The 22,356-nt window shown below is 47.8% G+C and overlaps 1 long non-coding RNA gene across 1 annotated transcript in view; it reads left to right on the forward strand.

The window, feature by feature from the left end:
• LOC109552267 (uncharacterized) overlaps positions 1-22,356 on the forward strand; it is a 76,911-nt gene that overhangs the window by 9,981 nt on the left and 44,574 nt on the right. The window contains exons 3-5 of the long non-coding RNA XR_004527601.2: positions 3,365-3,456; positions 6,532-6,709; positions 10,323-10,692. This is a non-coding gene — a long non-coding RNA (uncharacterized lncRNA). The remainder of the gene's footprint in view (positions 1-3,364; positions 3,457-6,531; positions 6,710-10,322; positions 10,693-22,356) is intronic.

The following is a 22,356-nucleotide window of genomic DNA, read 5'->3' on the forward strand; positions in this document are numbered from 1 at the left end:
GGAATTGGAAATACCAATATGAACTCATAATTTATCTTTCTAAAAGAGAGGAAAGCATCCTGTCAAATGAAGAGGTTTAGAAGCAATGGCAACCTTGTAGCAATGAATAAGTACTGTGCCTAAATTGTGATCTAAAAGCCATTTTCATCTAAAAGGAACCAGGGCACACCTGACCTACCCCAGACCTACTCTACCCTGCTTACCCTCATTACTCTGGGCCTCAGTCACTTGCCTAGCTTCCTGGCCAGAGCATCCCTGTCTAGGCTCCCACTGTTCTTCTGATTGTAAATCCATGGTACTATGTAAATATATGTTGCTGCTACTACATCCACAAGAGTGAGGATAGCCCTTAGCAGCACTGACTGATAGAGATAATGATGCAATTCACTGCGTGAATTGGACCCACAGAAGTTATGGCTTCCCCATCGGCCCTTTGGAGGGCCCATTTAGCACCACCGAGATGCGTCAGACTATAACACCATTTAGCACAAATGTCAAACAAAGATATGAGGTGAGAAGTAACCACTAGATAAATTGCTTGCCTTTCTTTCTTCCTGGTGGATTGTTCAGAAGCACAGCAGTTTCTAATGACGTCCAGTGACGTCAGCCAACCACCAGCGTTTTGTGTTTTTTGCAAAGCTCAAGGCAACTCAGTAATTACCCCTTAGTGATTATTCTCCCTCCTTTCATGTCTCTCTTGCATTCTTCCATGTATCTTTCTTTCCTGGGATTGTTCATCCCAATAAATTGCTAGAGAATAAATGTTTGCATCACATTCTATTTTCCACCAAACTCAGGCTAAGGCAGTTGTTACTAGAAGTGGCTCTTAAGAAGCAGACCCTCAGGATGGGATTTTAGTGCTGGACTGTCTGCCTGACTAAATGCAATAAGCCTCCCGTCGCTATTGGTTAGTGGAGTCTCCGATAAGTAGTGATGTTACAATTACTAAAGCTGTCACCTGTGGATAATTTTTATGAGGTGAAATTTTCAATTATCAGGTGGCTTCTGCACTTGATTAATAAAGGGGTGATAACAATTATAATGACTGTGGCATGAGTAACTGCTTTTGAGGGCATTAGAAACTTTGAAATAAGAAACGAATGAGCCCAGGACTGTTCATTGCCACCTTAAGGCACCCCGTGAAAGCCAGAGGGCTGGTCTAGTAGCCTTAAAGTTTTCATCTCCTACCCCTGCAGGTCAGATCATGCTGAAAATCAGATCAAGGATCTGATTGTAAAGGGTCAGAACTACAAAGAATACTAAATGTGTGACCATAATAAATATCTACGTCAAAGTAGAGCCCTGATGGAAAAAGAGTGGGGTCCTGAGACATAGGATGGGGACAGTGGGTAGACGAGCTTCAGATTCTCCAATCAACATTCCTCAGAATTACCCTGACTGGAAAAAACAGCCCCATCCATTTTATCAGAGAACAGCCTCCCCTTTCTGTATACCAGAGTAATCACTGACCTTACCTGAAGTAAATACCTCATGCTACGAAGCCTGGTCTTCTTAAGATCCTCTTCTACTCATCTTACTGTTCCCAGGCTATAATCAGGGGCAGATCCCAGCACAGCCTGAATGGAGAATTATAATCCCACTGCAGGAGGAAATTGCCTACGCCCAAAATAAGTTTTAGGAACTGGCTGAGTTTTACCAACAGGAATCAAGAAATATATGTGGGAGTGGATCTTTAGGATATTAGACTAGGAGAAGGGGCAGAATATGGGGCTAATGTATGAGGGCACACACCTGTGTGTGTTTTGACAAGGGTATCTGAAGCCAGTCGAGTTACCTAGAATGGTTCTTTGAAAGTTGGACATGACAATGACATACAGTGAATGAAGTAATAATGTCAGAACCGCCTTGGCAGAATACTGAAGAAGCCAAAATATTCAGGGAAATACTAATGGTAGAATGGACTAATGAGTAAGACCTGAGAACCCATCACCGGACTCTGTGCTCCCGGAGGACACAGGCAATGGTTCATTCACTAAGACAACAGAGATTTCACCAGTGAGAGGGGCACTGGCATCTTCGAAGGCCAGGTTGACGATGAGAGATATTACCATGGAACTAGGCTTCCTAATATCAATAGGAACGGTGGGATTCTGGAATGGCAAAAAAACCATGTGGCAGCACCTAACACCAGGGCAAGAGGCCTGATTATTATAATTGGCAGAGGGACTTCCCTAGTGGCACAGTGGTTAAGAATCCGCCTGCCCATGCAGGGGACACGGGTCCGAGCCCTGGTCCGGGAAGATCCCACATGCTGCAGAGCAACTAAGCCCATGTGCCACAACTACTGAGCCTGTGCTCTAGAGTGCACAAGCCACAACTACTGAGCCCACGTGCCACAACTACTGAAGCCCGCGCGCCTAGAGCCCGTGCTCTGCAACAAGAAAATCCACGACAATGAGAAGCCCACGCACCACAACGAAGAGTAGCCCCCGCTCACTGCAACTAGAGAAAGCCTGCACACAGCAACAAAGACCCAACACAGCCATAAAATAAATTAAATAAATCTATTTATTTAAAAGAAAAATAATAATATTTGGCAGAAGGCCAGAGTGGCACTCAGGGCACCTTGACCTGCATTTGTGGCATTGGCTAGTAGACGTTGGTGTTCATAGTAGTTAGGCAGATGGACAAGAGTGTTGCTCAATTTTTATAATGAGAAAGTACTGATAGCTGGAGAGCAAAAGGCTAATACCTGTCCTTCATCCAGTTTCAGATCTAAGTCGGCTCACAAACACTGAGACCATAGGCGGAGGGATTGGATCCCCCTAAAGAAGGGCCCTCTAATGCCATTTCAAGTATATATAGGAAGCAGTTCCCCAATCTTTCCCCAAAGAGACCTGTTGTCTTTTGCCAGGGTAATAGTACGCTGGGGGGAAAGTCTATGAATCCACCCCTTGTTTATTTCTCTGGTTCCCAGTGATAACTTTGGTTAGAATGCATAAACAGGATGAATATCTTTAAGAGATCCTTCTCATTGGTTCCCTGGCTGATGGGGTAAAAGCCATTTTTATAAGAAGGGCCATGTGGAAGCTATCTTTTGTCCTGGCCAAGATAGTAAATCGGAAGCAATACATCATTTCGAGAGGAATTACAGAAATGAATGCTACTATCGAAGACTTAAAGGATGCAGGGATAGTAGCTCCCATCACATCTCTATTCAATTCACTTTTCTAGCCTTTGCAAACCCCAGACACTTCTTGGAGAATGGTGGTGGAAAATTGCTGTGAACTTAAACAGGTGTCCTCACTTGCAGCACAGCTGCCTTGCCAGTTGTGGTATCTCTGACATTTTATATGTGGCTGTTGATAGGGTGAAATATTTTTTCTTTTATCCCTAATAATAGGAAAATCAAAAGCAGGTCTCCTTTACATGGCAAGGAAAGCAGTCGACCTTCTCTATTGTTCCTCTGTTGAGAGATGTATTGCAGCAAAAGAGGTAGGTGCCACCAGAGTCTGGATCACCTGTTCATGTCATTTACTTGTGCCCTCTGGATTTGGTCAGGCCGAATCCTGAATGGAGCATATTTTTCATACGGTGGATTACTGCTGTATCCACCCAACCTTATGACTCATTGGCTTCAATAATACTCAGATCATAGGGAACATTTGTGGTTACATAGTCACTTGGTGTCCCATGGTCAGACATTAGTCACTGGTAGAGCCCAGAATCAAGGCATGGCCTTGCTGCAGAACTCCAGGAGTCTGTGCTGCATCTCTCTTACTGAAGTTTGTTGAAAGCCCTGCAGCATCATTATCTGCCATAGTTACCTCTAGTACCGTCAGAGCTGCTGGCTCACATAGCCTAAGTGTCAGGGAAGCTGCCTGGACAAGCTGGAGAGCCCTTTTTGGCTTCGAGCCTCGCTGGAAACTCTCATCCCTCTGAGTCACCCAGTAGGACTTGGACTTGGTTCTAGAAGCATGAATATAATGTCAACTCTAGCCAAAAATGGGCTGCTGCCACATTACAGCCCCACTTAGAGGTGGCCCCCAAAATCATGGTGGAGGAAATCCTCCCAGTGGGCAGAGGTGCCAGCAGTACGTTGGCTTAATGTGTGCGCAAATGTTGACTCTTTGTCAATAGTGAATGGCTCAGCTTATTGGTCAGGGACCTGGAAGGAAAAGGACTACAGTCCATATACCACCTCCAGTGTCCTAACCTGCCAGGTGTCCCTGATCTGGCCTTTTAGCTGACATTTCACCAGGCCATTCCACCATTTTTTCTCAGGCTGGTAATCCTTGCTGATGTGGGACATGAAAGACTGTGTATCTTTTTTTTTTTTTTTTTTTTTGGCGGTACGCGGGCCTCTCACTGCTGTGGCCTCTCCTGTTGCGGAGCACAGGCTCCGGACGTGCAGGCTCAGCGGCCATGGCTCACGGGCCCAGCCTCTCTGCGGCATGTGGGATCTTCCCGGACCGGGGCACGAACCCGTGTCCCCTGCATCGGCAGGCGGACTCTCAACCACTGCGCCACCAGGGAAGCCCAAGACTGTGTATCTTTTGTTTGAGCTCAGTGGGTCATTCCCACTTGGTAGTAAAATGTGCTCTTTGGTTCGGTGGTAATGTAGTGTAGGATTCTATGATGATAGATTGGGCACTTTTTCAGTCCTTAGGTGGTGGTGGATGGTGATAGATACACTGAATAAAATCAGGAATGACGAAATCTGGGGAAGAAGTACATGAATAAACTTATGGGAGTAGGCACAAAATATCTAGTTGACATCAGCTAGCCTTTCTCCTTGGCCTCTGCAGTGCTTGCAGAGTGGGCCACAAGCAAAGCAGCCACAGTGGCAGAAACGGAGGCTACACCTGTGTCCCAAAACATGGAGTCCTTTTCATCAAAACTGCCCTAGCTTTGATGCTGAATGCCTAACGTGCGAGCAGCAGGGACTGATTCTGAGCCCTCATGGTCCCCTTTGTGGGGAGGTCAGCTAGCCTCCTGGGGGCAAGTAGATTATATCAGACTCCATTCTTCCTCACCAGAATCACCATGTACTCAAGATATAAGGAATTCCCTGGTGGTCCAGCGGTTAAGACTCCACCCTTCCACTGCAGGGGGCACAGGTTTGATCCCTGGTCGGGGAACTAAGATCCCGCAAGCCGCACAGCACGGCCAAGAAAAAAACAAATCCATCTCTCAAAGTATAGGTTTGTTTCATCTTCCCACAATGCCTCCACCAGCACCACCATCTGAGGGTTGACAGAGTGCTTGATCTATAAGATATATGATATCCTACCTTACTTTGTACGAGACCAGAGAGATCGTTTTACTACACATGAAACATTGGGCTCAAAAACCACAAGTTACACCAGTTTTCCATGTACTTCATCACACCGGGTTGACCAGCCTGATAAAAAGGGTAGAAAGGGCTGGTGAAGTCTCAGCTAAAAGGCCATTTCAGGGATACTTCAGCACTAGGTGCGGTGTACACACTGAGCCAGAGCCAGGCTATGGTGCTAAGGTGCACGGGTCCAGAAACCAAGCGGTGGAAGCAGCCTTGGCCTTCTCAGCCTCACTCCCAGTAGACGCGCCAAATTTTAGCTTCATGTTCTTGCCACCGTGGATTCTGTTGGACTAGTGCCTGGGAACCCAGAGGGGGATGCTTTCACCAGGGTTGTAGTAAGGATTCCACTGCCCTGGAAGTTGTAGAACTAAAATAGGTGGTAGAGGAGTGAGATGGTGAATATATATTTTGACCGTTGGACCAGCTGTGGCGGTAGGGTTTGTAGCTTGGTTTGCTAAACCTCTGTAGGTCTTTTTAGGAGATTGCAACTGAACATTTCCTGAAAGAATTGGACTTGTACTTCCACTGCTAGGAAAGAAATGAGGACGATTTATTTCACGTGAGATCTGAATATTGTAGGAGGGTGGGAGCATGTCTACGAGGCAAAGGGGTAGAGGAGCCAGACCCAGTTAGTGTACTAGCGCACATCTCCTTGGCCCGTCTCCACCAGTGGTCCTTGCGCACTTGCCTTGCTTCCTGGCCAATGCAGCCCTGACAACAACTCACACTGTTGTCTTGGTTGTAAAGCGGTGCCCACGACCACTGCCACCAGCACACACTGGGGAGTCCCCATGCACAGCAGTGACTGGTAGGGAGAGACCACCTTCACTGCACACTGATGGGTCTGGGCACGTGGAAACTCTGGCTTCCCCTACAGCTGTGACCAGAGCCAAGAAACACAACTGGGGGAGGCAGAAGGGACATGCAAGTGTGTTTGCTCTCACACTATAGCATGTGAGAGCAAACGGGAAAAAGACAGAAGGTGAACTGCTGCCCTTCCTCCCTACTGCCAGGCTGTTCTGAGATACCATGGTTTCACGCCTCTTATCTCAAGAGGTGCTGTCCAGCCAAGCAATTGGTTGTGTTTTCTGTGAAGCCACGGCAGCCTGGGGACACCTCCCCTCGTACTCCATCTCCCCCCACTGCCTCACTTCCATTGTTCACCTTCCTTGTTTCCCTGGAATTGCACTCTTCCCAGTTAAGTGTTAACGTGTATGTTTTTGCCTCAGCCTCTGTTTTCTAGTGAACCTGGACCAAGACACAGGGCTTCTTGGAAAAATGACTGATTACTGGTCTGCAGAAAGAAATGCACGTGATGAGCCTGGGACATCTTATTGTGCGAGACACTAATGGTGTCATGTCAAAAGGACACAGGAGCAAATTCGAAGGGGCTCCAACTGGCCAAAGGTGGGACAATTTAGGCATCAAAAGAAATATTGACTACAGTGGATTTAAACACATCAAGTACTTTTTAAATCATGAGTACTTAATGATACCAAGAGAAAAAATCATTGGTAGCTAGTACACCAGCTCAGTTCTGAAAGTTGATCAAGAAAAGAATTATGTGTATATTCTGTCTTTTCTGTGAAAATGTGTACTCTAGGGGGACTAAGTAGCTGATGAGCTAAATTCTTCTTCATAGACTAATTCTGCCTAATAGATGCAGAGGAATGGTAGATTTAGAAAATCACCTGTGATGATTAATTTTGTGTGCCTACTTGACCAGGCCATGGGGTGCCCAGAGACTGGGGTAAACATTATTTCTGGATGTGACTGTGAGGATATTTCTGGATGAGATTAACATGTGAATCAGTAGACTGAGGAAAGCAGATTGGCCTCCCCGATATAGGTGGGCATCATCCAGTTCATTAAGGGCCTGAATAGAACAAAAAAGCAGAGGAAGGAAAAATTCATTGCTTCTTCTGCCTGAGTACTTGAGCTAGGATATAGGTTTCCTCCTGCCCTCAGACTGGGATTTGCACCATCGGCTCCCATGGGTCTCAGGCCTTCGGACTCAGATGGAATAGCTTGACAGGCTCTCCTGCATCTCCAGCTTGCAGATGGGAGATCATGGGACTTCTCAGCCTCCATAGTCACGTGAGCCAATTCCCCATAATAAATCCCTTTACAGAACCCTGCTGGTTCTGTTCCTTTGGAAAGACCCTGGCTAATACTTCACCATTTTACAAACCCGAATGAAATAATAGATTTGGCAGTTTTTTTCAATAAACACTAACATAATTAGATCAAAGGTTGATAGGAAACTTGATAGTGGAGAGATGAGGCTGACATGTCTGAAGCCAGTGATCATTCCCAACATTGCAGAAAGGGAGTGAAGCAGATATTCTCTTCTTGTAATGTGATGCAATAGAAGGCACCACCCATGAATATGGAGCCTGAACCTAACTGAGCCTTTAAATCTAACAATCAGCTCACAGGAAATTCAGGGAACACGGGAACAAGTTAAACAACGATGCAAAGATGCAATCAGGCAAACCCAGAATGTGAAAGATTCTATGATAGGACACATGACCCACTTTTTCCAAGAAGATAATTGCGATGTATGAATTTTGGCTTCTGATTTGAACAAACCAAGTATTAAAAGACATTTTTGAGACAACGGGGAAGTTTGAGTGTAGACTAGGAAGAGATAGTGCTATTAAGGGGTTTTTGTTAATTTTATTAGGTATGATACGGCATTGCTGTCATGTTTTTTAAAGTTCTTGTCTAGTATAGATGCATATTGACCTATAGATTCCTGGGATTTTCTTTAAAATACTCCAGAAAAAAAAAAGTGGGAAGGTATAGATGAAACAATGATGGAAAATGTTGGTAATTGTTGAAGTTGAGTGTTGGGTACATAGGGCTTTATTATACCATTCTCTTTGCTTTTTTGTGTTTGTGCTGGTTATTCTATTTTTTTGCCCCTAGATCTATTCTCTGTTCTACTATGCCTTGCTCTGTGCCCTAAAGGCCAATCTTGATAGATGGAATCCCCTAGACTTCTGTGTTGTCTGGTTTCTGGGTGGGCTCAGCCAGTGGAGGTCACCAACAGCAGATCAGCAGTGGGAGTGACGAGCAATCAGGGTATTTATTCCCCCTCGCTTCCTCTCTGCCTTCCTGAGGTTCTAGTAACTCTGTTCCGCTACAGCAGTGGTATTAGTTTGCTAGGGCTGCCATAACAAGTGACTGCAGACTGGGTGGCTTAAACAACCTCTTTCTCACGGTTCTGGAAGCTAGAAGTCCGAGATCAAGGTGTTGGCAGGGTGGGTTTCTTTTTTTGTTTGTTTGTTTTTGTTTTTGCGATACGCGGGCCTCTCGCTGTTGTGGCCTCTCCCTGTTGTGGCCTCTCCCGTTGCGGAGCACAGGCTCCGGACGCGCAGGCTCAGCGGCCATGGCTCATGGGCCCAGCCGCTCCGTGGCACGTGGGATCCTCCCGGACTGGGGCACAAACCCATGTCCCCTGCATCGGCAGGCGGACTCTCAACCACTGTGCCACCCGGGAAGCCCAGGGCGAATTTCTTTTGAGGCCTCTCCCTGGTTTGCGGATGGCTGCCTTCTCCCTGTGTCTTCACATGGTCTTCCCTCTATACATCTCTGTGTCGTATTTCCTCTTCTTATAAGGACACCAGTCATACTGGATTAGGGCCTGCCCAAATGACCTCATTTTAACTTACCTCTTTAAAGGTCTATCTCCAAATGCAGTTATATTCTGAGGTAGTGGGTTTTAGGACTTCAACGTGTAAAATTCAGGGGAGATGCAATGCAGCCCATAACAGCAGGGGTCAGTACACTTTTGCTATAATGAGCCAGATAGTAAGTATTTTAGGCTTTGTGGGCAATACAGTCTTGATCACCGCTACATAACTCTGCCATTGCAGCATAAAGCAGCTACAGACAATATGTGAATGAATGAGCATGGCTGTGTTCCACTAAAACTTTATTTACAGAAATAGGTAGCAGGCCAGATTTGGCCCACGGGCCATAGTTCACTGACCCCTGCATCTGATGACAGCTCCTGTCGGTCAGCCCTTTTCTCACGTGTTAACTTCTCAATGGTTCCTGCCCTTTCAGGCCAAAGGGTGGTAACAGTTCCCACTGTTGCTAATCCCAGAGTGCCACCCTTCCCTTCTCTGGTTCCATGAACCTGATCACACTTTCCTTACCTCCTACATTCAGTTCTCTTTGGCTAAATGCCTTTTGGGTGTAACACTTGTTTCTTCAGGACACTCATTGAAATAGCATATGTTTGAAATTTCCCATAGAAGAATCATAATGAAAGAAAACAACAGATTTGAAACGCAAAATTGATACGACTTGGCTCTTGGCTCTGTAGACCAGGGGCTGGATGGAGAACCTGGCAGGTGCTCAAGGTGAGAACCAAGGCAGGGCTGGTGCAGGCCGGGGGCACGCCCAGGACCTGACCAAGCCCAAAGACAGGCCAGGGGACCATCCACCAGCCACAGGCTGCCCTGGCCACCACCTGCGGCCGGGCATGGACAGTCACCCCTCAGCAGGCCCAGTGCAAGGATGCGGAGGCCACCGCCTCCCCCTGCTGCCACGTGTGTGGCCACAGTCCTTCTCCACACGCCCAAGCCCTGTCTCCGAGAGGAGTTGGACAGTATGAGAGGCTGAGAGGGTATTTGTTTGTTGGCTTGTTTGTTTCACTTAAGGAGGCGAACCATGATTTCTAAAAACTTGCATTAAACTAAGTTGACAGGGGCTTCCCTGGTGGCGCAGTGGTTGAGAGTCCGCCTGCCGATGCACGTAACACGGGTTCGTGCCCCGGTCCGGGAAGATCCCACATGCCGCAGAGCGTATGGGCCCGTGAGCCATGGCCGCTGAGCCTGCGTGTCCGGAGCCTGTGCTCTGCAGCGGGAGAGGCCACAGCGGTGAGAGGCCCGCGTACCGCAGTAAGTTGACAGGATTGGACTAGAAAATATTTTATCCAGCAGCTGGGGGCCTGTGAAAAAAATCTGGGTAGATATGGACAAATAAAGGAACTACATTTTCTCTGCAGTCCCCAGAGAACTGTGGGTAATTTGAGGACTGGCTCCACCTGTAACGGGCCTGTCGACTCCGGCGCCAGCGAGAAAAAGGAGCCGGAGCGTCACGAGCTGATATCGGCTCCCGGGGGTTCCGATGAAGGGGTGTTTCTGGGCAAACCCCGAGAGCCACAGAAGCCGAGGAGAGCTTCACCGAAAGGTCCAGAGGCGGGCTGCTACCCACTGCGGGAGACGGTCCTCAGCCCTCGCCGAACGCTTCCCGCCAGAGGGCCGGGGAGGAACCTCCTGCGCCATGACTTCACCGCGCTCCGCCGGCCGCCGGGGACCCCGGGAAATGAAGCCAGGCAGCTGCCAGCCGGCCTCCTAACTCCTCCTTCCTCTCCGGTAAGGATGGCGCTCTCCTCGCGTGTTCCTCAGGAAATTGCACATATTTCCCTGCCTTTGGTGCGAGCCGGCAGCGCAGCTGTTTGCCCCGTTCACCTGCCGTCTGAGGCCACGGGGAGAGGAAATTAGGAGGGTGAGCTCATGGGAAAGGGAAGCAAAGCAGGGCGAGGGGCAGAGCCGAAGGGCATCATTTATTTAGGTGAGAGCGTGGGCCTCTCCCCTACTGAGGGGTCTCAATCCCGGATATGCTTGTAAACGTGTCTCCAAAACTCCTGCATTCATCCAGAACAATCCGGTGGTCAAAGCGCTGCCCTGGCTGGGCACTCAAGGGGGCCTTAGTTCGGGCGGCTCTGACAGAATACCGTAGACTGGGTGGCTTATAAACGGCAGAAGTTTATTTCTCAAGAGTTCTGGAGGGGCTTCCCTGGTGGCGCAGTGGTTGAGAGTCCACCTGCCGATGCAGGGGACGCGGGTTCGGTCCGGGAGGATCCCACGTGCCGCGGAGCGGCTGGGCCCGTGAGCCATGGCCGCTGAGCCTGCGCGTCCGGAGCCTGTGCTCCGCAACGGGAGAGGCCACGGCAGTGAGAGGCCCGTGTACCGCAAACAAACAAACAAACAAACAGAGTTCTGGAGGCTGGAAGGTGGGGATCAGGGTGCCAGCAGGGTCAGGGCCTGGTGAGAGCCCTCTTCTGGGTTTTCACTTTGGGTTTTCACATGGCAGAGAGAGTGAGAGAATTTTCTGGAGCCTCTTTTAGAAAAAAGGGCACTTAGCCCATTCATGAAGGCTTCCTAAAAGCCCCACCTCCTAATACCATCACATTGGGGATTAGGATTTCAACATAGGGATCTTGGGACAGCCACAAACATTCAGTGCATAACAGAGGAATACAAAAGAAATTATTAAAAGGAACTAAAATTACCTCACTCCTCCATTCAGCCAGCATGTATTGAGTGCCTGATTTGAGCAGGTGGGTGTTTTAAGCGTAAGTGGTAGAGTGATGAATAAGATGACAAGGAGGATGTGAGATAATAAACGATACATAGGTACACATCTATACACACACACATACATATGTGTATACTGTATGTTTTTGCATGTGCATACATAAAATACATGCATACTATACTCGTATTCATGTGTATACGATACATATATGACATGAGGTAAGGATGAGTGCTTTGAAGAAAAATAGAACATGGGCTGGGGAGAGAAAACATCAAGGGGTCAGTAGCTCTGTTCTGCTGTAGCAGCAACTGCACACTTTTTCTGTAAAGGACCGGACAGTCAATAGTTGGGGTTTTGTGGGCCATATGGTCTCTGTCGTCACTACTCTGCCCTGATTACCCCACTCCTTGGGGCTTTGGGGAAATTACTTAACCCCTGTGGTGCTGCCATTTCCATGTTACAAAATGGGACTCAAAAGAGTCCCTACTTCTGGTGGTTGTTGAGAGATTACATGAAATAATATCTTTAAAGTTCTTTGCACCAAATAAACATGAAAGGCTCCCGCTTTTGTTACACCTCCCACTCCCCAAGTCTGAAGGGGAGTAGGGCCATCGGGTCACCTGTCCTGCCCTCACACTTGGTGCTAGATGTGCAGACCCCTCCCTGCCTTACGGGTCTTGGTATCAGAAGAGGCCCAACCCCCGACTGACAGCCTGGTCTGAAGCAGCCCCTCGAGGAGAAGGCAGATCCCCACACAGATATTAGCTTGATTCACCTCGTTTACTCCCTCACAGCAATCCTGTCCCTTTGATAGAAGAGTCCACTGAGGGTCATGGATGACGAGAAGTGCTCAGTTGTCTCCGTGACACATCATGATGCCTCGCAGACAGGGAAGGGTTCCAGCTGAAACAGTAGCAGACCACGTGGTCCAGAGATGGAAAAGAAGGGGTCCCTCCTCTGTTGCCATCCCTTCCGCCTCAACATTTAACCTGCCCCTGAGACTCCCCAGGTTCTGCGGGATCATGCCCTTCCCACGTTCCCTACTGCAGCTTCTGTGCACACCTTTCTCTCGCTCCGTCAACAGCAGTGCTGCCTCGTGCTCCATCTCCTCATGGGCCTCCTAATCTGACTAATACATTTGAATTAATGAATAATAGAAGCTTCTTTGACGATGGGAAGACCTCTCAGGGAGCATGTACGTTTCAGCAAAGTTTTCATTCATTTGAGGGTGGATGAGTACCAGGGGTGTTGTCAGGCACCCTGGCAGCCCATCTGAAGGTATTTTTTCATCTTGGTGAGGAAGGGGATAGGAAAGCTTTGTCCCATTTTGACAGATGAGGAAACTGAGGCTCAAAGAGTTTATAAATGTAGTAATGCCTTCCTATTTAGATCATGCCAAATTACATGCCACTGAAATCAGGACTATAAATGCCATCACATATATCAAGCATACAGTACAGTAAATATTGTTTATCTGCCCTTCCCTCTTTCCAATCCGCCAGCCTCAAGCTGGAAGAAATGCTTAGGTAAGGTAAGGAAGGACAGTTGAAGCAGGACATTGAGGACGGGGAGTTCCAGTTGGATACGGAGAAGGGGAAAATGAAGGCTTATTTGCACAGAGGTATTGCACGTTCATCATATCACAGCTTAGAATGTGCCAGACCTAACCCGTTTCCCGTAAATACATTTGCTGACATCTACAACCCCCCTGAGAAATCTATTTCTGATCTCCTTTTGAAGACTTACATAATTCCAGGTGAGTGTGGCCCAGTGGCAAGATATTTCCAAGGAAAGGGAGGGAGCCTAATTCTCTTCTTGGTTTCCTCTTGTTCTGGAACACTTGTGAGGGCTCAAATCCAAGGGGAGAAAAAATGCCCTACTACTTCAGGCAGCACAGCAAGCATAAAGAGGAAGCAAAAATTTCCATGTAAACGGAGGCAGGTACAAGCTCCCTCGTGTTAGCACCACTTTACAAACTTACCATTTGCTTGAACTTGGAGGGACATAGGACTTTTCAAGGGCCAAGCGCAGGTGGAACAAAATGAATGTTTCAGTCTTATCCTGCAAAGGTTTAAGAGGAACAGTGGAAGAGAGATGGATGGATGGATGGATGGGTGAATATGTAGGTGGATAGATAAATTGGTGAATGTACGGTGTGGGGGGTGGGGCAAGTGGATATGTAGGTGGATAGATGGGTGGATGTATATAGGTGAATAGATGGATGGATGTATAGGTGGGCAGATGGCTGGATGTATAGGTGGGCAGATGGCTGGATGTGTAGGTGGATAGACGGGTGGATGTATAGGTGGGCAGGTGGGTGGATGTATGGGTGGATAGATGGGTGGATATGTAGGTGGATAGATGGGTGGATGTATAGGTGGATAGATGGGTGGATGTATAGGTGGGCAGATGGGTGGATGTATAGGTGGATAGATGGGTGGATATGTAGGTGGATAGATGGGTGGATGTATAGGTGGGCAGATGGGTGGATGTATAGGTGGGCAGATGGGTGGATGTATAGGTGGGCAGAATGGGTGGATATGTAGGTGGATAGATGGGTGGATGTATAGGTGGATAGATGGGTGGATGTATAGGTGGATAGATGAGTAGGGATAGGATGGATGGATGGATGGTTGGATAAATAAGTGGGTAGATGTGTGTGTGTGTGTGTGTGTGTGTGTGTGTGTGTGGTGGGTAGATAGGTGGGTTATTGGATGGGAGGACAGTATAGATGGATGGAGAAGTGCATAGGGAGAAATGGATGAATGGTTGGATGGATGGAAATGTAGGTGAATGGATGAGTGGGTGATGAATGGGACGATAGGGGAGCTAGGTGGCTAGCTAAATCCTGCTCATGTTTGTGTTTTGTTTCACCTATATGGTATTTGAATTAGTTGTTCTAATTTTAGGTACAGAAAAATGTACCTAAAAATCTGGATTTCTGGCCTCTCCTGAAAAATCAGAAGCTCTGGCAAAACCGGGCCTACATTCCTTCAAGGCAACAGCTGACTGGAACTGAGTAACAGCTGTCCCCTTTAGGTGGGTGTGAAGGCATCAGTCCACCAGAGTCCCCACCACTCCACAGTAGCTCCGACACCTACCAACTTCATTCTGTGACGTTATCTACCCGCCCAGTAGGCATTTGCTAATTCATCAAAGGACCTAGTAAATCTGGGCCCTTTATTAAGTAGACACATGGTAAATTTATGATTCAGCGACTCTGCCCTCAGGGCTATGATAAGAGGCTCTCCATGTCCCTTCTCATTACTTCCAGTGTCACAATCCTAATCTTAGAGGATGGGGATGGAAGGGCTTGCCTCACCACACACCTCTTTATTATGGAGATCTCACCTCTTAGCATAACATGAAAAGCGTTTCAGGATCCAAATTCCCACGTACCTATTCAACCATGTACATAAACTACTCTATCCCTCACTGCAAACTAAAATATCTCAACTGCTTTCCCCTTAGGCTGGGCATGAACCAACAGTTCTTTGCCTTTGTTTGTGCTATTTCTTTGGCCAGGAATGGGCCCTCCCATCACTCTTGGTCCATTTGGTAAACTCCTCATCCTTTAAGTCTCAGTACAAGTATGGCCGCCTTCTCTGGCCACCCTCTCCAGACAGAATGAGATGCTCCCTTCTCTCTATGCCCCTCACATGGACAGTTATACAAACACAGCCTCATATGCCCATCTCTCCCAGCAACCGTACCACCTAGTCTGGATCCTTAGGGCCCAGCACAGTTTCTAGCCAGTAGTTGGTCTCCATCCATGTTTGTTGTTGAATGAGTCAGTAGCTATACTGTGCTCACTTCCTCATTGAGATATCAAGGAAATTCTTTACTGCTATAGCCACTCAGGCTGTGCACTGCACACCTGCAGGGGGCACTGACATAAACTGAAATAAGAATGGCACCCCTGGATTTTGAAGTACACAGCAGTATTGGTGGACCTGCCTACAGACCATCCTGGCAGGCAAACTACAGGAACAGAATTACCTCTCCCCAACCCCTGCCAAGGTCCGTCAGAATAGATTTTGTCTTACTTACTGGATATGTGACTTTGGACAAGTTACCTAACCTCTCTGTGCCTCAGTACCTTCATTTGTAAAAGAGGGATAGGGCTTTCCTGGTGGTGCAGTGGTTAAGTATCCACCTGTCAATGCAGGGGACACGGATTTGAGCCCTGGTCCGGGAAGATCCCACATGCCACAGAGCAACTAAGCCCGTGCGCCACAACTACTGAGCCTGCGCTCTAGAGCCCATGAGCCACAACTACTGAAGCCTGTGTGCCTAGAGCCCGTGCTGCAACATGAGAAGTCACTGTAATGAGAAGCCCGTGCACTGCAACGAAGAGTAGCCCCCTGCTCTCTGCAACTAGAGAAAGCCTGCGTGCAGCAACGAAGACCCAACACAGCCAAAAATAAAGAATATATATATAAATAAATAAATTTTAAAAATTTTTTAAAAAGAGGGATAGGGCTTCCCTGCTGGTGCAGTGGTTAAGAATCCGCCTGCCAATGCAGGGGACACGGGTTCGAGCCCTGGTCCGGGAAGATCCCACATGCTGCGGAGCAACTAAGCTTGTGTGCCACAACTACTGAGCCCACGTGCCACAACTACTGAAGCCCGCGTGCCTAGAGCCCGTGCACTGGAACAAGAGAAGCCACCACAATGAGAAGCCTGCGCATCGCCTCAAAGAGTAGCCCCCGCTCACCGCAACTAGAGAAAGTCCGTGCGCAGCAATGAAGACCCAACACAGCCAAAAATAAATAAATAAAATAAATTACACACAAAAAAAAAGAGGGATAAAGAGTCCCTTTTTGATGGGATAGTATGAGAATAATATTGAACAGTGTTTGATCTAATCATCATCACCCTCATCATCGTCATCACCATCATTATCACCACCACCACCGTCACCATTACCACCACCATCATCATCATCGCCTTCATCATCATTACCACCATCACCACCACCATCACCATCATCATTATCATCATCATCATCATCATCATCATCACCAACACCACCACTACTTAGAAGTTCAGAATTACTTTGATCCTAGACCATGAAGATTTGTTTGGCCCACATGTCGTACAGCCCCTGGAGATCTGTATAGGACTGGCCTGGATGCCCCCTCTCCTGCTTCAACATTTCATGGAAGTTCAAAGCCCTCCCTAGCATTTCTCAGATTCCCAGCATTGGGGGAGTTATATTCTCAAGACTCTCGCTTCTGTTTCTTCCTACTCTGGTCTTTGAATCTGATGTGAAACTCAACTCCCTCCTCAACCTACCCATGTACACACACGCAAACACACACACACACACACACACCCCCACACCACTCCTCCTAAGCATTTGTGGGTACAGAAGATTTTCCCCAATCAGGGTAAGCTGGAGGGGAGAGATGGAAAGGAGTTGTAACCACATACTTGTAAAGAACTTCAAATTCAACGTTACACATCCCAGCACTTTAAAGGTCCCCCAACCACCATCCCACCAGGGACCTGTCTCCACCAGTCTTCCCTACGCATTCACGTGGTCACCAGCCTCACACTTTCTCACGGGCACGCCTCTCCCTGCTCCTCTCTGAAATAAAGGAACAATTGTTCTCCTGAACTCACTCAGAACAGTTTAGCTTTGTCCTCTGTCACCTGGGTTCTTGCCAACACCCATGCCCCTGGGTTATTGCCTCCAACTCAAATACAATTCATTCCCCAAGAATTCTGGGGCCAGCTTCTAAGGCACTAAAATTCTCACCTCTGCTGTGCTTGAGTGGGGCCAGCTTCCCAGGCCTGCACCAGATACACAGAAATCCATACTTAGAAGGGCCATACTTGGGGCTGAATGCTATTCAGCCTCTGTCTTGAAATTCTTAATAATTTTTTATTTAATTTTGTGTTTTATAAGTGAAGGCCAATGGTTCTTCACTTCAATGAGGTTTGGAGCCTAAGTTCATGCATGGTCCCCCCCTCCAACCACCTTCCTGCCTTCTCAGGACAGGTCCTCATCTGCCTGCTCACTGAACCCTGGTACCCAGGCCCGCCTGGCCTCCTCCTTCCCACCACTGCCCCGTGACCTTACTCCTGGGGTGTACAGGAGGCATGCACTTACACTGAGTAACTAATTGAAGGTACAAAACTTGGCACATAAAAGATGTTCTGTAAAAGTTCTTGTTTTAAGTTTCCAGGTCAAAGCCTCTTCTGGTCTGCAGGCCCATGTGTGGACCTCTCCAGGCTTCTTGGCCTTCAATTCTCCCACTTCCAAAGGGCTCCTCCATTTCTTCCTGGACCTGATAACGTGGTCCTTCCTCCTAATAATATCCAAGTACCGTTGTCTTCTATCAGTTGAGTGTCACTTAGTCCAGAGGCGCTCACTTGAGTCAGAGATGTCTATTATTTTCCATTATTCTCCTATTAAGGTATTCTAGACAGAGCTCCATCTTCTTCCTCATAATCCAGCTCTTCCTTTTGTCATTTGGCCCTAGGCCTTCATTCCTGACAGCCTCTGAGGTGTATCTATAAGTTTTTTCAACTGTGACTCCAAGGGTGGAGCTTGCCAGACTACTCTTCATGCCCTGCACCTCTCCTGCCTTCTTCTCCCCCATCCATAAAGCTGCAGCCATGTCCCTCCCCTCCCATCCTCAGTTCAGCCCTTCTTTCTAGGAGTTGGGCCCACAGTTAGTGGTCTGCGCTAATGAGGGAACCTCCACTTCACCCCCCTTGTACAAGATCCTGGTTTGTTTGACCCCTGAGCCCATGTTCTTGGAAGCATTTCCTCATACCCTATCTCCCACCCCGGTAAGGCTATCCTGGCAGACAATCTTCCATTGGTCCAGAGTCATCTAGGTCAGGGGTCCCCAACCCCCGGGCCAGTCCGCAGCCTGTTAGGAACTGGGCCTCACAGCAGGAGGTGAGTGGTGGGTGAGCTAGCGAGCGAAGCTTCATCTGCCACTCCCCATCACTCCCCATCGCTTGCATTACCGTCTGAATCATCCTCCCCGCACCCCCGTCTGTGGAGAAATTGTCTTCCACAAAACCAGTCCCTGGTGCCAAAAAGGTTGGGGACTGCTGGTCTAGGTCACTTGAACTTTCCTGGATGGCTTTGGGTGAGGACAGTGACATCTCTGCACCATTTTCCCTCTACCCCATCTACCTCTTTTTCTCAAATTGTCAGGAGACCAAAGCCTAAGAATTTGCTTAGGGGCGATAGAGAAGCGGTCTTGACCTTCCTCCCACAGGCTTTCCTCACAGCACTGAGTGAGGTGCTTTTGAATCAGATGGGGCAAGTGATATGGAGCCAAGTTAATGACTAGACAATACCCTTGACTCTCAGGAATCCCAATTCTCCAGTTGTTTTATAAGTGCTAATAGTTTTCTCTGTTGAGTGTGTCATCTTTTCCAATACAGGGGAAGACTGTATCTATAATACCTTTCCCACAGGTGCCTAGAACAGGGTGGATTATCAGACATGGACAGCCGACATGTAGGTCTGTGTATGGCCATCATCACCCATCCTTTTCTTCTGGTAACTACAGTGGTGAGGTCTTTTAATTGTGCCCATCTTCCATTTCTTGTGATTCATGGGGGCTGCCTGCCTGGCTGCTGGTCTAGGCATGTGGCCTAAGCCAGACTAATCAAATAACCCACCCCGCTGGCCATGGTAATTTGCCAAGTGAGAGGGGCATGTGACCCACACAGACCAATCAGGGGCCTTCCCTGGGATTTTATATATGGGCTCCAGGAGAGAGCTCTTTTCTTCTGCTGCAGTTTCCAACTAGAGTGATGCAAGTCCAGAGATTACATAATTTGGGAGCAGACCTCTTTCCTTTTCTTCCCTTTTGTCACTGGAATGTATGAATACATTAAGGTAAGCAGAGTTTGGAGATGGGAGGAAGAAAAGTTGGCAAAAAGGATTAGAGAGAAATGGAGAGAGAACAGTGGAAGAAAGAGGGAGGCCCTCCAAAGTCCAGCACATGCTGTAACCAGTTCCTGCTACCTCCTCTAATCAAGCCTCAGCTACTCTGTCTCTGCCTCTCTTTGTCCCTTTATCTCCAGGCTTTGACACCAAATTCTCCCAGTGAAACAATCTGGCTAGTCATCCTTGACCTTGCTGGGCCTGAGACCACCTCATAGGTTGATGCTTAGAGTATGGATGTCTGTCCATAGGCGAGGTGACCAATACCCCTATGAAGGGAGATGGGAGTCACAAGGTGCCACAGAGGCAGCTTAGAGGAAGGAACTCCCAGAAGGTAGAGGCACGGCACACCTTCTGGAACCGTGGCTATCCAGTGCCACCAGCCATCCCCAAACTGGATTCTTTAGTATTGAATATGTATTGATTAATGGATGGAAAATACTGAGTTGATTGCCAGTAACTAACTCATACAGAGTTCCTCCAAATTCAAGGGAGCTAGACGTGAGAGGCAAAAAGCAATTTCCTCAAAAAATTCAATTTGTTTTGTTCTCTGTGTCTGATTTCCTTTGGGTTGGCTCTGATTTCCGTATGACCTCCAAGACCCCCAGACTCAGCTCACATCTGGAGCCGTGTCTCCAGCCCAGGCCCAGGCCCTGCCAAGCATGGAGAGGCTGGCTCCGCAGTGAGGTCTCCCTGGGACACATTAACCACTGTCAGCGTGTGAAGGGTGATCAGCCGTTAGATTAATTCCTCATAAAATGTCACTTAGGCCAGAGCAGGTCAGCTAAATACGTGGTCTTAAGAACTATACAGAGCTTCTCTTTTGGCTCCAACAAAGAAGAGAAAGGCAGGGCTACAGAGGTATAATTGTGCAGGGACCTGCAAGGCTGCTGCTGGGCTGACTGCCAAGTTACTTGAGGGCAACACCATTGCAGTGAGAGGGTTGAGGTTTTCCTGTCCCCCACTTGGCCTTCCCTCCACTCACTAACCCTGCAGTTTCCTTCAGCTGAAGTGGATATCAGTGGAAATCGAGAGGTTCCCTCCCACCTTTTCTGGGGACAAAACCCAGCCTCCAATCTCTGTAGACTTTAGTGAAAGACGCCAGAGCGTAGACGCCATGTGGAGTGTAGAGAAAGGTGGAATGTGGTGGAAATGCTTTGTCAGAGGTACTGCAATGATAATACAGGTTTTTATTTCATCACTGAAAGAAACATGATATTCACTGCTCTCCCTTAGATGGCCTCTGCTCTATCTTTGCTGGTTTTCTCAATATTCTTTAAATGCAGCTTACATGCCCCCGTGGACCTTTGCACTGGCTGTTTCCTCTGCCTAGAATACTTTTCCCTTAGATAACTGCATGGCTTGCTTGCTCCCTCACTTCCTTTGGGTCTTTACGCAAATGTCACCTTCTCCGTGAGACTCTCCCTGGTCACTGTATCTGAAGTTTCAGCCACTCCAAACTGTTGCTATTCCCTTTCCCTGTTTTATTTTTTTCCTCCTTATCCCTGATTATTATTTACACTTGATACACTTTACTATTTAACTTGTTTATCTGTTTCCCTTACAGAATATAAGCTTTGTGAGGTCAGGGATTTTTTTCTATTTCATTCATTGCTGTATCCCCACGAATCAGGCCCCTCTTGTAAGATCCTGGCTGTACAGTGCCTGGCACACAGTAGGTGCTCAAAACATATTTGTTGAATTAGTTCAGCCATTGGAATGAGCCCATATTTGGAATCAGACCTGGGTTTGGATGTGTGTTCAGCTGGTTAGAAACATTACTTCTCTCTGAGTCTCAATTTCCTTATCTGTAACTTAGGTATAATACCTATTATACCTAGGGTTCCTGGGAAGGGTCATGAGATAATGCATGTAAGGGACTGAGCACAGTGTCTGGCTTGGAGTAGGAAGAACATAACTAGCAGTTATCTTGCTATTGTAAGAACATAAGTGTTTGTTACTACCCAGAAGCTTGAGAACAGGTCAACAGAAACAGAAAGAAAAATGAAAACCTTCAAATCTGCCTGGATTGGGGATAGGGGGCAAAACAAACCTCGTGTGCAAAGACACATGGGTATGTAAGGCTGTGTGTGTGCATGTGTGTTTGTGTGTATGCACGCACACGCATGCATCCCATTCATATAAAAGTTGGGGCTCATGGATTTTAATCCCCATCACAGTTATTCAAAGCTCTATCTATCTTCGGACTTCTGTATGTGCACAAGTATTGTAAACACCACACGCATACACACAGATGCCCAAGCATACTCGGTCATGCACAGGAGATCCCTCAACCTCCCCCCCACCCCCAAGGGAGAGGCTCTGTAACAGGGCAGCTACTTTACTGTTCGTGGCTTGGAGGACTTGAGAGAGAAATTGCACCATTACAGCCGTGACTGCAACCAAGTTCCTTCCTAGATGCTGTCCCCAGCCCAAGCATGACTCTCTGTCCCACCTCCCTGACCCTCTTGACAACATCATACTGAGCCTTCTGAGTCTTCTTGAAGGGACTCACTCCTTCAAGACACAGAACCCCTCTATTGGTCTGACTGCAAAGGGGAGCGAGGGCCCTGCGTGAACATATGCCTGTCTCAGCCTCAGGCATCATGGAGAGAAGACACATATTGAGCAGGACAGTCATCTTGGAGCCGGAGTTTAAAAGATGAAGACTTTCTGAAGGACCTCCCTACCACGGCAAGGCACCCCGAGGTCCAGACCAGGGGGCGACTTCTGGGGCAAGGCAGCACCTGATGAGAATGGCTGATGTGGTCGTACACCCCCCAGCCTCTCCATCCCA

Source organism: Tursiops truncatus, chromosome 8, assembly GCF_011762595.2.
Source record: "Tursiops truncatus isolate mTurTru1 chromosome 8, mTurTru1.mat.Y, whole genome shotgun sequence".
Classification (NCBI taxonomy): Eukaryota; Metazoa; Chordata; class Mammalia; order Artiodactyla; family Delphinidae; genus Tursiops; species Tursiops truncatus.